The following is a 16,048-nucleotide window of genomic DNA, read 5'->3' on the forward strand; positions in this document are numbered from 1 at the left end:
ACATTTTAGTTGATTTGTTAGTATTTTGATTTACTATTATACTGCCAAAAAATGTTTTGTTTGTTTGCTTTTTTTGTAAGAAAACATTTTTGATACAAAGGGCCTCCAAAGTGTTATGCAAAAAAAACGACAGAATTTCCCCCCTGTGTACGACAGAAAGTTTTAGTAGATGTCATTCTCGCTCGAAGAATTCTCGGCCTCATCTACATGCTAACAAATTCTCATTAGATAAGTTTCTTAAGTTTTTTTTGTAGTCATTTAAATATCTGTTGAAGGAGCAGTATCAACAGATATTAAGCAGACAGTCTACTAATACTCAAATGGACCATCAACATAAAGTGTTACCTAAATCTCGCTCAAAGTAAAGCAGTATGGGTTGTTCACTTATCATATGAGAAGCATTTCTCACAAAACAGGTGCTTTATACACATATATATTCATTCGTTCGTTCGTTCGTTCAGTCATTCATTCATTCATTCTTTCATTCTTTCATTCATTCATTCAATCATTTTCTTTTCGGCTTAGTCCCTTTATTGATCCGGGGTTGCCACAGCGGAATGAACCGCCAACTTATCCAGCACGTTTTATGCAGCGGATGCCCTTCCAGCTACAACCAATCACTAGGACAAGGATATGTTACTAATTACAGAAAGACTATAGACAGCATATATTTAATCCTTATTAGGGTTTAAAACCAACATGAAATATAGCTCCCAGTCAGTGCAAACCTCTCATCTGCATCTCTAATCTTCAGCAGCACATATAACCTCAATTAGAAAAGAATTCTGTCATTCCGAGTTCATAATAATCCAAAAGGCGAAGATAATAGTTAAACATCGCAGTTTGTTCATGCTTTAGATTGCTGAAAAAATCATTTGTTCCTTTGTTTTTTTCTGGCTTCTCCTTTGCTTTTTCATGCTTCACTTTCACGTTTTTCCATTTCTGAAAGTATCGGATGTCAGAAGAACTTCAATAATCATGCGCACTCTATTATTATCAGTTCAAAAAGTTTGTGTACGCTAGTGACGTTTCTCTGTGAACCAATAGCCTTTAGCTGCGCGTCTAGCTCCGGCTTTTTGTACCCTTTTGTCATGCTATCACCCAAAAAGTTGTATGGTATTGTTTACCATACTATACCACTTACCACTTAAGCCTAAAACATGTACAAGATTAATTCTTTTTTTGTTTTTAATTTAATTCAATAATCGAAGGAACCATTAAATTTAATATTTAAATTAAAATGTTATGCAATCCATTTCCTAAATAAAAAAATAATAATAATAATAAAGTTTGCTAATACTTCTGAATACTTGCTTTAAGTAAAAAATAATAATAAAAAAACAGCAATTCTTTTCACATGTTGAACCATCATAATGCAATATGCATCCACTAAAGTTTTTAAATCATTAATTACAAGTGTTGTTATCCACTGAAACTTTTACATCTGTGTGTGTTTGTGAGTTTCATGTCAGTGAGTTCACACCGAGGGACACAGGTGGCTCAATCTCCACTGGGCTGAGGAGACAATTTGTCAAGACCCCTTGCCATGATTAACCTCCCTCCACATCAGAGAAGAGAAAAGTGGAAGAAGAGGAGGAAAGCAAGATGGAAGTGACAGAGAAGGAAGATGAGAAAAAGGTGAAGAGAGAGGAAGAGCGACAAGCAAGAAGAGGAAGATTTAGGGAGGGGTGAGGGGAATGGGAGGACATGCTGCTGATGCCCCAGCGAGCGGGTCGTCTCACACTCACATTTATCCCTCAGAGTTCCTCATCCGGATCCTTTCCCAGGACACATCCCACAGCTCACCGACCGGGAGAAGTCTATGAGCACGACTGAAGCAACCTCCCGACTATGAAGTTCCCAGAAACGGCCCTCTTTATCAGGTGAAAACACATTCATCAAAGCCTTCGTTGAGTGTTTGAACGAGCGGTTATCCGAGCGTTGCCTTACCAAAGTCCTTTTAACCATTGGTCTGTTTGTTTATTTTTCCAAGATAGGGTTCCTCCATTGATCTGGATGGACCCTCCCAACCTCAAAGAGCAATAACCAGCAATAAAACAAGCTTCAAAATGTATATAAGCCAAGTAATGGAGAGGGGGGAGGGAAGGTTCTTGGCTTGTTCAAATTCACAGAGGCTTATAAAAAAGGATAAAGCATGTGGCACTGGCAGTGTTTGGAGAGTTTAACAAATATCTTTGCCCCTCCGCCCTTGTCTTCCCTCCTCCCTCTTCCCAGGATGTACATGGAGAGTGAGCAGCATGGATTAGAGTGTCAGTGCACTAGAGCAGAGATGTGGAGGTGGAGGGGGGAGAACGGGAGGTGGAAATAGAAAGGACACTGGCCCGGGCCCCGTCAGTCCATTAAGCAGGGTGTCTAACATCCCATTTCCCTTGCACTTCCTCCCTCCTAATCCCTTTATGCGAAACTCACTCAAGAGTAAGCATGTGTGAAATTGAGGACTTTCTAATACACATTGCGTGGCCCAGCTTGGCCCCTGCGGCTAGAAGGGCATTGCTGGGGTGGCTTTATAAAACTGTGGCAAGCAGAATTATATCATAATCAACAGTGACTTCTCCCACTATGACTTTCAATGGCATTGACATCCACACCAGGGCATATCGGCCACTGTGCATTAAGACATGGAGAGCTAAGCATAAGGGGGACGGGTCACATTTACTGGAGCCTGTCCCCAAACCATTAGAACTCACTATCTGGTGAATGATGTGTACTGACCAAACCAATCGAATGAACTCATTGTTCTTCAATCAGAATTATTCACAGATATCAGCCATGCATGCTCCACGTTTGCTGGATAAGTGAGCTTACTTACCAGAGTGGAGCACCACTATAAAACAGACTGAGGAAATATTTATAAAAAATTGCCTGTTTGAGCATTTTGAAAGAAGTTTATAGAGGAATTACTAACCTACATCACACATGACGTCACATGGGTTCCCAGTTGCAAAAAAAGACCAGTTGCAGTAGCAAACAGGTCATATTGTGCGGTAGGATGTCAAATTCAAAAGTAGAAAACTTAACTTTTACCGTACACCACGCTGCTTTTAATGCCAATCGCAGAAGTCTTTGGCTAAAAGGGAGCTGAATAGAGTGACGACCTAATTAAAAATGCTCAACTTTGCAGTTCTCATTTTATATCAGGTGAGTTCACGCTATGCTGAATCATACACATTACTCGTTTTTAATCGCAGCAATGATTACACCAAAATCTGATAATATGCTTAATTAATTGCTTAGAAAGAAATGTAGAAATCTCAGTTCACATACTCTGCCGTACAGGTGCAGTTTGCTGTCAGAATGCAGTAGTTTTGCCTGTTGATGATTACCCAGACTTTGTACAGTTCCATCTTCTTTCCTTGTCTTTGGCTAGGCTGAACCTCGGTTTTTAGCACTACAAAGTTTTGAATTTGGTAATCATGGAACATTATTTCTTGCACATGACAATACAGAACAAAATTGTTGACATCCAAAGACTTCTAGGCCTTTAACTTCTTTTTTGTAAAAACAGTTCAATGTTTCAATGAAATAGTTGTATATTTCAGGCTGGGTGCATGGCCATTTCATCTTATCCATTATCCATTGGGAGGGTGTTATCACAAATGGACCTGTCAGGCGAACGGCACTCACTTTAACATTAATTTTGCTGAATAACTGTGCTAATCACTGGATGACAAGCTGTTATAATATGCTGAAAGCATTATGTAAATAATATATATATATATATATATATATATATATATATATATATATATATATATATATATATATATATATATATATATATATATATATATATATATATATATATATGTAATCATTATAACTTTTTTTCTAATAAACCAACAAACTGTATCACATCTGATGTCATTCCCTCGGTGTAAATGCTAGCACTCCTGTTTTTCGTCTATAGGCTACTCATAAATCACAAAATATTAGCATGAATAATTTTTAATTCAAATAGAATAGTTAGGTAGGTCAGTAGTTTAGTAAAAGCACAAAGAAGCAAATATAAAAAGAGAAACTAACATAGGCTCATTCTGAAAACATAGCCCTATATTCATTTCTAGAGATCACAAATTATGTAGCCAGAAGTATGTCTTTACAATGGGTGCTACGAGGCGGTATAATGCTTTTCCTTTTCAAGCTTACCAGCTGACTGCTTACTTTCGTGTGGACGGCTTTCCAACTGCTAACAGTTTGTCCAGTTAGCTTGCCATGTACATTGATGGACTTGAGACACAGAGAGGAGTTGACCACAACAATTATTTTTCTGAATTGCTTTTTAAAACGGTCAGTTGGGTTTAGGGAAAGTGGGCGGTTCAATTGGTGGTTTTGAAAAAACACTATAGATTGGGTTTAGGGAAGGAGGAGGGTGAGTCAGTGAATCAGTCAGTCAGTCAACAGTGGCCTTTTACGCAAACCGAGTGGCCTTTTACAGACGGATTTACGCGAGAGTAGCAGGCGCAAATGGCACTCACAAAATAAATTTGAGATCTCAAACAGCGTACACAGCAGCTGATTCGCAAAAATAAAAACTGCAAAAAACATAGCTCCTAGCATGCATTTGGCGCTCTCCAGAAATGTATTTAGCGGTACATTTTCAGAATGAGCATGGATTGAGAGAAAAGGTTTGATGAATGGATGGATTTAATGATTGATAGAACAATAGAATGTTAGAAAAACACAAGGATGAATAAATGGATAGATGTCCAGAATGGTAGATAGAACAATAATGGATGAATTGTTGGGCAGAATGATAGAATGATGGACAGAATGACAGATGAAACATGGATGGATTGAATAACTGATTGATAGAGCAGTAGACAGAACTATAGACAGATTTTACCTAAACCTCCACCTCAAAACATCCACAGAACTATTCAGCGCTCCACTGTGATTTTCCCTGCCATGGAACCATCCTGGCACAAGCTTCATTTATAATATATGTCTTTACTTGACCAGTTCCACAGCTCATAATGGTTCTTTGCACAGCCACTCGACCACAGCAGAGTCCTCCATAGATATTTGTTCTTCAATTTGTGTCACGAGTGCATATTATTACTGGATCTCTGCTTTTCACATCTCCAAGTGTTCATAATGCATGTGCCTCTCCACATGAGGACCATTGCGAACACTCTCCATTGTTTGCGGAATACAACATGACTCCCCCCACTGTGTGGTAATATGGCTATTTGCTCAGTCAATTTGCTGTTCCCAGCATCCAAGCACATGCAAATACATTGGCTGATGTGTGCCGGGCGACAACAGTTTGTGTTACAACAGCTTGCAAACTATTCCAAACAGTGCCATTTTGAGGGGCTACAATAAAAAGCAGATTCTGGAAAGCTTGTCTGGAGTGTGACCTAATGACTCTGCGAAGGCATGAGGTATAAATGAGGATCTATGCCACCTGGAGGTGTTTTGAAATTGCCTGTCATTGCCCATGCTATTACGTGTAACATGCAGAGCATCATGATCACAAACGCTCAATCAACACCTAGGACTTTATTCACCCAGGTTCACATTCCCATAATCTAAATGATATGATGACTTTTTACAAGACTCATGGCACATCTTAGTTTCACTCTCCCTTTCTTTCCCCTTTTTCTCTATGTCTAGGTGTCGCTCCTGGGCCACAGCGGAAATGTGGGCAGGTAGTGGAGCGAAGCAGAAAGACATGAAGGAAATAAAGGCCAGTGGCCTGGAGTCAACCTTCCTGTCAGGACTGCGTGGCGTGAGCAACACAGCACTCATCTCCTGTGCCAATTACAGTTGTCCCAGACAACGCCACAGGACAACAGTATGAACAACAACTACACCATAGTCATAAAGGAAAAGAGAAGACAACTAGCTACAGTACATGTTCATACATACTGTATATACATAATGTTCTAAACATTCATTGTAAAAAAATTATAATAACTTTAAACGCATCAAAAATTGCACTTTAACTTTAGAGGAGGCAAAAGTTAAAGAATATCAGTAAATAATTGAACACCACTTTCATTATTACTTTCTGTAAAGGAACAGTATTGATTCATAATGTGGAATGCAGTATTATTCATTCATTTATTCATTTTCTTTTCAGCTTAGTCCATTTATTAATTTGGGGTCGCTACAGCAGAATGAACTGCCAACATATCCAGTATATTTTTATTGCAGCGGATGCCCTTTCAGCTGCAATCCATCACTGGGAAACATCCACACACACCGATTCACACACATACATTACGGTAAATGTAGCCTACCCAATTTACCTGTACCGCATGTCTTTGGACTTGTGGGGGAAACCAGAGCACCTGGAGGAAACTCACGCAAACACAAGGAAAACATGCAAACTGTACCAGCCGAGGCTCGAACCAGCGACCTTCTTGCTGTGAGGCGATTTTGCTACCCACTCCGCCACCGTGCTGCCCTGCAGTATTAATATACGTAATATTCAACAACACTGTACATAAGGGGTGAGCCATTCTGTTGCAGAGTTTTTCTTCAGTTCAAATCAATCACACCAGAACAAGGTAATCTGGTGATCAGGAACACTACAGAGTTTTTATCAAGGTTAGATCAAAGCTGCGAAGACAGTGGGTGTCTAGGGTCTTTTGGTAGAGATGTTAAACCGAGGTCCTGACTCTCTGTGGTCATTAAAAATCCTAGGATGTACTTAGAAAAAAAGAGTAGGGAGTAGGGGCATCCTGGCCACATTTGCTCACTGGTCTCTGTCCATCTTGGCCTTCTAACCACCCCCATATCATACTTTCCTTCATCATGTCTCTTATCAGCTGGTGTGTGGTGTGCGGTCTGACACAATATGGTTGCCGCCACGCCATCCAAGTGGATGCTGCACACCACTGGTGGATAAGGAGATTCCCCCCAAAAAAGTTTAAAGCGCTTTAAGTGTCCAGAAAAGTGCTAAAAAAGTGTAAGGAATTTTTAGAGTAAGCATAGGATCCGAGTAAGTAAAAGATGGAGCTAAACTCTGAAAGATATTGGCCCTTCGGGACTGGAGTTCCCACCTCTGCTGTACATGATAGTAGAAACATAATAGGTGTATGTGATAACATATATGATCGTTTAATGCAGAAGTCCATCAGTCAGAATGCCTTTTGGCGATGATGGATACTGTATGAAAATCACTGTTTTTCTCTTCAGAGACCTGAGAAGGTTTGATCAGTTCCAGACCAGGCAGTCCCCCGGGACTCAACATTCACAGTCAGAGCCAGTGATAGCATCAGTGCCCCCTGTCCCTTTCCCCACACATTGCACATATTGCAAATTCACACTGATACTGCTCCCAGGAGATGAGGGGATAACAGTGTCGGACCCGTGTCAGGGCTGGGGCTATAGTCCCCTTTGGCCCTGACCTGAGTGCCTCGAGAAGAGGTGGGGCTCCAGCCGTGAGCTCTGTCTGTCTGACTGCTACCACTCAACCATGGCTGTCTAAGATAAGCTTTCCTCCCCCCATGCTCCCTAAGTCTGAGTCTGACTCCTATATCTCAGCCTCTCAGACATGTCCACGATGGAGGCTTTACCCCGTCCCCCGCTTCTTCTCCATGCTGCCCCCTGCTGCACAGGTGCCAGGCCTTGCTCTATGACAGTTGCTAAGCAACATGCTTTGAGGACACCCACCTGCCTTCAGGCTTCAGTGGTCTAAATTTTGTCTTAATTGCAAATTGAGTGGGAGACGAGCGAACGCCCCCTGAATGTGAAATAGATGCTGGCGAATGTTGACGGGCTAATCAAGAGACAGTGATGGGAGGAAGCCACCGTGATCAGGGTAACACATACTGTGATGTCATAACCATTACAGAGTCATATCATTTACTCCATCATTCTTGACTAATACAAAAAAATCAAGGCTATTAAGGCTAAATATGATAGGGGAAGAGAATAAATCCTCTTTGTCAGAGGTTAGCATATTTCCCTTTCCCTGGCCAAAAACTCTCACACCAAATGCATGAGCCCATTTGCTGGATTCAATTACCAGCTCCTGTACCAAATCCGCAAGAGACTATGTTCCAAAGGATGCTCATTTCAGCTCCTCTCTTGCCAAATCCCAAAAGAAATCTCTTTCATTTGAACAATGCACTTTTTCCTATTTAAAAAAAAGAAAGAAAATCAATATCTGGTTTCAATATGAGGGGACAAGAATCAATATTGCCAGCCTTTGGGTTTTTTCACCGCTTGCTTTCCCTCGCCTGGCCTGTAAACAGAAACAATGGAATATGGTTATGACAGGGTCAGGGATGGCTCAGCTGATAGAGCCTATGATTAGGTTCTTGTGTTACAATCACCCCAGCGCTTTACTCTACTGATGCCTTTAACCTTTTCATGCCATGTGCAGCTCAAACAAACTCAATAGTGCTCCTTTTCTTCCCGGTCCGACCTCACCACCCCCTGCCTCAGTGTCTATGTCCAATGTGGTGGAAGCAGGATCATCAGACTGAGAATGAGGCTTGGATTTGTCACTTTCTTCTCTCTGTAATCCTTTATGAGCACGGAGCACAATAGGGCCGCTCAATGTCCTCCGGTTCTCAAGCCTCATTGGAAAGGGTTGTTTACCAGAGACATGAAATTGGAAGAGTCGCTGTACAGATAAAAAAAAAAAGGTGGCTTAGGTTGTGCAAATTCCCATTTCCTTCATTTCTATTGTAAATCTGATGACTGGCTAATATGAAAAATGCTGAGTCTTAAAATCCAATTTAGGAGATAATGTAATGAAATTTATCTAGATTCACATACCTTTCAGATAGTCTAAAAAAATCCAAAAAATCTGTAAGTAAGTCTGTCTTATTCTGTTCAACAGAATAAGGATCTTGAAAATTTTCATTGGCTTTTTCTGATCATAATATACATAAAACTCTCAAAGCACTGTGGCACACCTGAAGACATTTTGGACCCCATGGTGTCAATGTCTTGAAGAACGGAATTACTAACAAATTGCTGTGGGCCTGCACATAATTTAGTGGCTGGTGGCAATTTTATGACTTGGTAATGTTCCTAATTACATGCCCGTGAAAGGCTTAATTAATTGAGGGAGGTAGGAAGAGAGAAGAACCCGGATCGAGAGCAACGAAGGAAAAAAAGAAACTGGTGAGAGAGGAAAAGTGGCTGGTGTGTTTGTTATCGTGGTTCCACTGCATTGGGTTTTACTGCCTAAGGAGAATTTAGTGGCTCTTTATTTGCTCAAAGAAAATGCAAGTCTCCTGAAAATACGACCATCACGATCAACCCCTTGCTGATACCTAATATTCGTTCTCCCACCCTCTCTGACTTTTTCCAAAGTGGCTGTAATCATATTATTGTAAATGTTGGTGCAGTTAATTGCATCGGGAGGAAAATAGGTTCCGCTTGGTGGGTTATGGAGAATTTTATAAAGTTTGTTTTCCCATAGGAAGATTGAGTCAGTAATAGTGTTTTTGGGGGGTAGCGGGTGGGGAGGCAAAGAGGGTGTGGAGACATTCAAATACAAATGTATGATTCCCCCTTCAAACTAGACAAAAGAGCTGCATGCTCGTGTCACAAATCAACCTTTAAACACAAATGCGTACACAGCCTGCTACTAGCTAACAAATGCAATTGAGGTGTGGACCACAAATTGAGACCAGGATGACCAAGAAGATCCTGCTTTCGGTTTTCAGAAATTTAAACACTGTAAATGAGAAAATCACACAGATCTTTTGTTATTCACTGGAGAGTCATCTGTCATTTTCCACGCCATTGCTGTGTGCTTCATTTATAGACGTTGTTCCCAGACACCCACCAGTATTGCCTGAAATAGGGGTTTGAGCAATTTACACTAATGTGTGCACAGGTATTTTTGGTTAATGCACAAAATATCTTCACAAAGATAGACAAACTTAAAAAAGGCCCACATAATAGATATCTATTTTGACATTCCCATGAAGTAAACAGCTTAATTATAATAATGGTCTTATATACTGTGCTCAGCATATATAAGTACACCCCTGACAAATCTATCTTTCAAATACATATTCTTAATTGGAAGCTATACAATATTATATTCGTGCATATACATTAAATTAGTCAGTACTGAAGCCAAATCTGGAGCTTATCTAACAAAATAACTTACAAAAACGGTCCATAAACTAACCTAAAATATTAAGGACAAATTTTAAAAAGAAGAAAAATCAAGAAAAGCAAAAGAATTTAAAAATTTTGTTAAAATTTTGTACTCTGTAATATTTAGCTTGAGTTTAAATGTATTATCTTTAAATTTCTAAATATGCTTGGTAACTAAAATCTTATTTCAATAAATATATCTGTTTGATAAATCTGTTTTGTTTAAATGCACCAAAATACATTGCAGATATTCACTGAGAAATACATAACAATATTCATTTTCAAAATGAGGTGTACTCAATTATGCTGAGCACTGTATAGAAATAGTCTAAATTAAAAGTGCACTGAATGGCAGTGTCGGTGACTTTGAAGGCAAAGTCTGTGAACAGAGGCACCTCATATTTCCAGCAAGAGCAAATATACAACAGCAGTGAGAGAGCTTTGGTGAAACCTGAGGAAAAATGTAATCACTAGAATACTAACTTCTTGCTAGAAGTGACATCAGAAATAGAAAAAGTTGGTCAAAATGAACAGTACATTTGCACACAAAATGACCACTAAGTGCAACTTTCAGATGATGTTTCATTTTCAAGCTTTCAAATGCAACTTACTGCGGCATTCAAGGCCTCCTAGGGCATTCATACTTTCGAGCTGATGTCGTAATCAGATGTGTTTTGCATTTTTTATTATTTTAAAAATACTTTAAGATGTACCACATACACATTTAAGATGTGTGTGTGTGTATGTGTGTGTAAATATAAAGCCTGCAATGTCACTGCTTTTGTTGCATGCATCGACTCATCCTTTCTCAGTGACAAGCCCCCACTCAGAAACTTTAAAGTTTACCACTCATGACAATACTTTGGGGTGCCATTCATCTACATCCAACTCACTGCATTACGATTTATGACACCATGAATTTAACGCATCCTATTGTGCTTTTAGATGTACTACTGTCAAATTTCCAAACTGATACTTGGTGGTGCATGTACTGTAAAAATATGCAAAACAGTTCTTTGTTACAATGTCCTAATTCCATGTCAAAATAATTCCAAACAATATAAGCAGCATTATAGCAGATGCTAATGTAGTCACAACATGGTTGATCCTGGCATATGTTTATATATGTGACCCTGGACATGAGTATATCAGAGTCTATGATTTATTTTTCTTTTGTCAATAATCAAAAGTAAAAGTAACGATAATGTTCCATGAGGATATTTATCAAAGGAAATCATTATAGCTCTTTGAAATAATTACTTTATTTGTCATACGGCCTGAAATAAAATCACAATTCAAACAAGTTTTCCGGCCTTTGAAATGTTATTGCAGCCTTCTTCTTACCTGTGCCTTTCTACAAATTTTTGCCGGATTTCTTTCAAAAGCAAGGTGTAATGTGAGTAAAGGTATAGATTTTCACAGGGTGTGATGATTTTTCTATAGGCACTAAAAATGTCCAACAGTAAGTGCATTTCTGATTAGTAATGTACATTGCTAAGCACTTCATTTGGAGAACTTTAAATAGGATTTTTTCAATATTTAGATTTTTTTGGAACCTTCAGATTAAGACTGTTTTCAAATAATTGTATTTTAACCAAATATTGTCTTATCCTAACACACCATAAATCAATGGAAAGATTATCTACTTCCAAACATTGACCCCATGACTGGTTTTGTGGTCCAGTGTTACATCAATAAATATATATAAAGTACTTCGAAATATATATATAAAAAGTCGAACCCTTATGTTTTCAATTCAAATGGTTGCCTCCTCAAAATTTATCAAAAAAAAAAAAGAAAAAAAGAAAAGAAAAAGCACAGGACAGGAATGGAAGAGGGGGCAACATTCATCCTGTCTGTCAAAGCGTCTATCACACTCACTTCTAATGGCGTCTAGAGCAATCTGGTTCCAGCCCGTTATCTTATAAATTCAACACATGTTCCACATAATTCACACTAAGTGTGACAATCAAGGAAACAGGCAAGTGCGGGCTCCTTACGGCGAGATCAATGGCTCTCATTCTGCATGGTATTCATTTTTAATTCATTCTTATTTATGGCAGGTGGTTAAAGACTAAGACTGCAAGAAGGAAAACAGGGACAGCGGGATGAGACATAATGTTTTTCCAAGTTGCTCTTCATGGTCTAGCTTTAAGGTGATGATATGGTGGAGTTCTGTTATTTATATATTTATTTTGTCAAATTTGTGATGTATAATAAGCCTGCAATACAAACAGAGAAATGAAATACTCTGCGATATGGGATATTTTTCTATCAAAATAGAGCTGAACTTACTTTAAATGTGTTTTAATGATATAACATTGAGCATATTGTAGAAAATTATATTGCATATACTGTACTATACAACTCACTATAGCAATAAAGGCCTGGATTCACATCTTTCTAATATATTATATTATTTTAAACAATTGAATTCTCAGGATCACTTTTTTACACAATTACGCAATTGAAAAAATATCCAGGAAATTTCGTGTAATTCAATGTGTTACTTTTTAAATTATTAGTGAGGTTAATGAAGAAACATACACATATTATATAATATACAGTTGAAGTCAGAATTATTAGCCCTTTTTCTATCTAAATATAATAGTTTTAATAACTTGTGTCTAATAACTCATTTATTTTATCTTTGCCATGATGACAGTACTTAATATTTTACTAGATATTTTTCAAGACACTTCTATACAGCTTAAAGTGACATTTAAAGGCTTAACTAGATTAGGTTATAGGCAATTAGGCAAGTTATTGTATAACAATGGTTTGTTTTGTAGACTATCAAAAACAAATATAGCTTGAGTGGGGCTAAAAATATTGACCTTAAAATGTTTTTAAAAAAATTTAAAACTGCTTTTATTCTAGCCAAAATAAAGCAAATAAGACTTTCTCCAGAAGAAAAAAATATTATCGGAAGTACTGTGAAATTTTTTTTTTGCTCTGTTAAAAATTAAATATTTAAAAAAGAAAAAAAATTCTGACTTCAACTGTTCTTTTTTTTTTGCTAGTCAGGTATGTACAATGAAAATACAGTAAATTGTACATAAGCAAAAATGCAGTATTTATAATCTCCCAAACAATATTTATCTTCTGTCTATCTGAGCATTATGGAATTGCACAGCAGCATCAGTGCCCTCTGTTCAGAAGAGATGTTGTTAAATGTCCTACATTTGGTCGAGGGGTTGAGCGAGAGGTGTGTGTTTCACAGCAGGAGTGTCAGAGAGGGATCACTGTACCCCCACCCTGTGGAGAGGGGCACCTTCCACCCCGGAACAAAATGCTGACAGAGGAACTGATTCTCTATATGCCTCCAACCCCTCAACTTATCCCTCCTTTACCCAAACCTTACAGCATTTTAAAAAGCATATTCCTAAAATAAAATAAAATAAAATAAAATAAAATAAAATAAAATAAAATAAAATAAAATAAAATAAAATAAAATAAAATAAAATAAAATAAAATAAAATAAAAAATAAAAGACAACATCCTTGACTTTATTATCATTAACAATATTAGTATAGACCGTTGTGCTGCCAAATTCATGAGATTAAATCAATGTTGACATAAATCTACATGCAATCATTTGTAATTCAAATGGTTTGAATTATGCTTAACATTTTCGCCTATGCATAAATGCATAAATACTGCAAACCATGAATATGAACATCTCCGTCTTTCCCGAATGGAAGGGATATTAATATGCTTTAGCTGCATGTCTAAGTAAATATTCAGTGTTTATCATGCTGTGCGTGGTTTGGGTGAGAGGGTAAGGAAATGAATTGGAAAATGTTGGTGATTAAAGGTATGGAGGTTAAATGAGTGTGCTATATGCTTCACACACTATTACCACAGCAGTTCAGATTGGAGAAGCATTTCTTTTTTCTTTTTTTATACAAACGGTTGTCTGGAATTGATCTGATTTTGCATTTATTTATTTAGCATTTAAAGAGTATGTTAAAGTTAGGAGCCTTTGCTAATGGTCAATAATCTGTGACATGTTTATGCACTATTTAATGTATTTTCTAGAATATAAGTTGTTTTTATCTTCTGAAATGAAATGTGCTGTGACTTACGATCCAAAGAAACCTATATAATGTAATTCACATCAAACAATCAAAACGTGCACTCTAAATAGTACTGTATGAACTTTTAGAAGTGTTCTACTTGTGTTTTTTTCAAATCAAAATGTTTATAAACAGAAATGGCAGTATTATCTGTATTTTCTCTAGTTTAATTAAAGTGTTTAGGCTTTACATTTATATTGATTGTTGTGTATACAGATTTTTTTAGTCCTTTTCCTATTCTGAATACTTTTAGGTGTTTTATTGTGTAATAAATGGAGCTCAAAACAGATGATTATAATGTTTGTAAAAGTTATTTGATTTAGGTTCCCTGTAGCCTACACTATTTCTGAATACAATTCTAAAATTCTATGTGACATAAATGTGACACATACCAACACTACTAATCTTTTTAATGGTAACAATCTACTTATTTTATGTCAGAATAAATTAGCAGAATCTACTTCTGCGGAACTGCTGGTCATTGCACAAAAACTAATTCATTTAAAAAAAATTCAAATTTTCTTGTACAACATACATGAATAGGGCGAAGCAGTGGCGCAGTAGGTAGTGCTGTCGCCTCACAGCAAGAAGGTCACTGGGTCGCTGGTTCGAGCCTCGGCTCAGTTGGCGTTTCTGTGTTGAGTTTGCATGTTCTCCCTGCGTTCGCGTGGGTTTCCTCCGGATGCTCCGGTTTCCCCCACAGTCCAAAGACATGCAATACAGGTGAATTGGGTAGGCTTAATTGTCCGTAGTCTGTGTGTGTGCGAATGTGTGTGTGGATGTTTCCCAGAGATGGGTTGCAGCTGGAAGGGCATCCACTGCGTAAAAACGCGCTGGATAAGTTGGCGGTTGTTCCGCTGTGGCGACCCCGGATTAATAAAGGGACTAAGCCAACAAGAAAATGAATGAATGAATGAACATGAATATATAAATAGTTGAAGTCAGATTTACTAGTCCCCTATTATTTTCTTTTTAAAATATTTCCCAAATGACAAAGCAAGGATATTTTCACAGTATGTCTAATAATATTTTTTTCTTCTCGATAAAGTCTTATTTGTTTTATTTCGGCTACAATAAAAGCAGTTTTAATTTTTTAAAAACCATTTTAAGGTCAAAATTATTAGCCCCTTTAAGCTATATTTTTTCTATAGTCTACAGAACAAACTATCATTATATAACAACTTGCCTAATTGCCCTAACCCGCCTAGTTAACCCAAATAACCTAGTTAAGCCTTTAAATGTCACTTAAAGTTGTATAGAAGTGTCTTGAAAAATATCTAGTAAAATATGATTTACTGTCATCATGGCAAAGGAAAAAAATCAGTTATTAGAAATGAGTTATTAAAACTATTATGTTTAGAAATGTGTTGAAAAAATCTTGGGGAAATTGGGGGAAAAAGATAAATGGGGGCTATTAATTTAGGGGGGCTAATAATTTTGACTTCAACTGTGTATACTGCACACTTGGACTTACATTGTGTTGTTCAAGTGTTTAAGTGTTTTGAGCAATTTATATATATATGTTTTAACAATTCATGAAAAAACAACAACACAAATTTTATGTAATTTACCAATTTTGTTTTGCCTGTTTTTGTTATTATGACTGTTAAAGTGCCCATTGGTTTAATAATCACCAAGGACAACAGTTTTATCAAAAATGTTTTCTTAATCAGTGGTTAATATGAAAATGAATAATATCTGAAACAAAATTAGCAAATAAATAACACTGTAATTGAAGTCAACCACACACTTACAGTTTTTTCTGGAACATGACATCACTAAATGTTGATAACAAATCGAATGCTGAATTCACAGCAAATACAGATTTTAATAGCTTATTTGGATGAATCCAGCATCATAAGAGCATCATT

At 37.3% G+C, this 16,048-nt stretch overlaps 1 protein-coding gene and 1 long non-coding RNA gene across 10 annotated transcripts in view; one reads left to right on the plus strand and one right to left on the minus strand.

The window, feature by feature from the left end:
* The window catches only part of LOC147833695 (uncharacterized), a 185,009-nt gene that overhangs the window by 50,954 nt on the left and 118,007 nt on the right, over positions 1-16,048 (minus strand). The window lies entirely within an intron of this gene.
* LOC141377858 (uncharacterized) lies at positions 836-6,018 on the plus strand. Its single transcript, XR_015509590.1, has 3 exons — positions 836-1,638; positions 1,762-1,883; positions 5,638-6,018. It is a non-coding gene; the product is annotated as an uncharacterized LOC141377858 (long non-coding RNA).

This window comes from Danio rerio, chromosome 15 (assembly GCF_052040795.2).
Source record: "Danio rerio strain M-AB ecotype USA chromosome 15, GRCz13ab, whole genome shotgun sequence".
Lineage (NCBI taxonomy): Eukaryota > Metazoa > Chordata > Actinopteri > Cypriniformes > Danionidae > Danio > Danio rerio.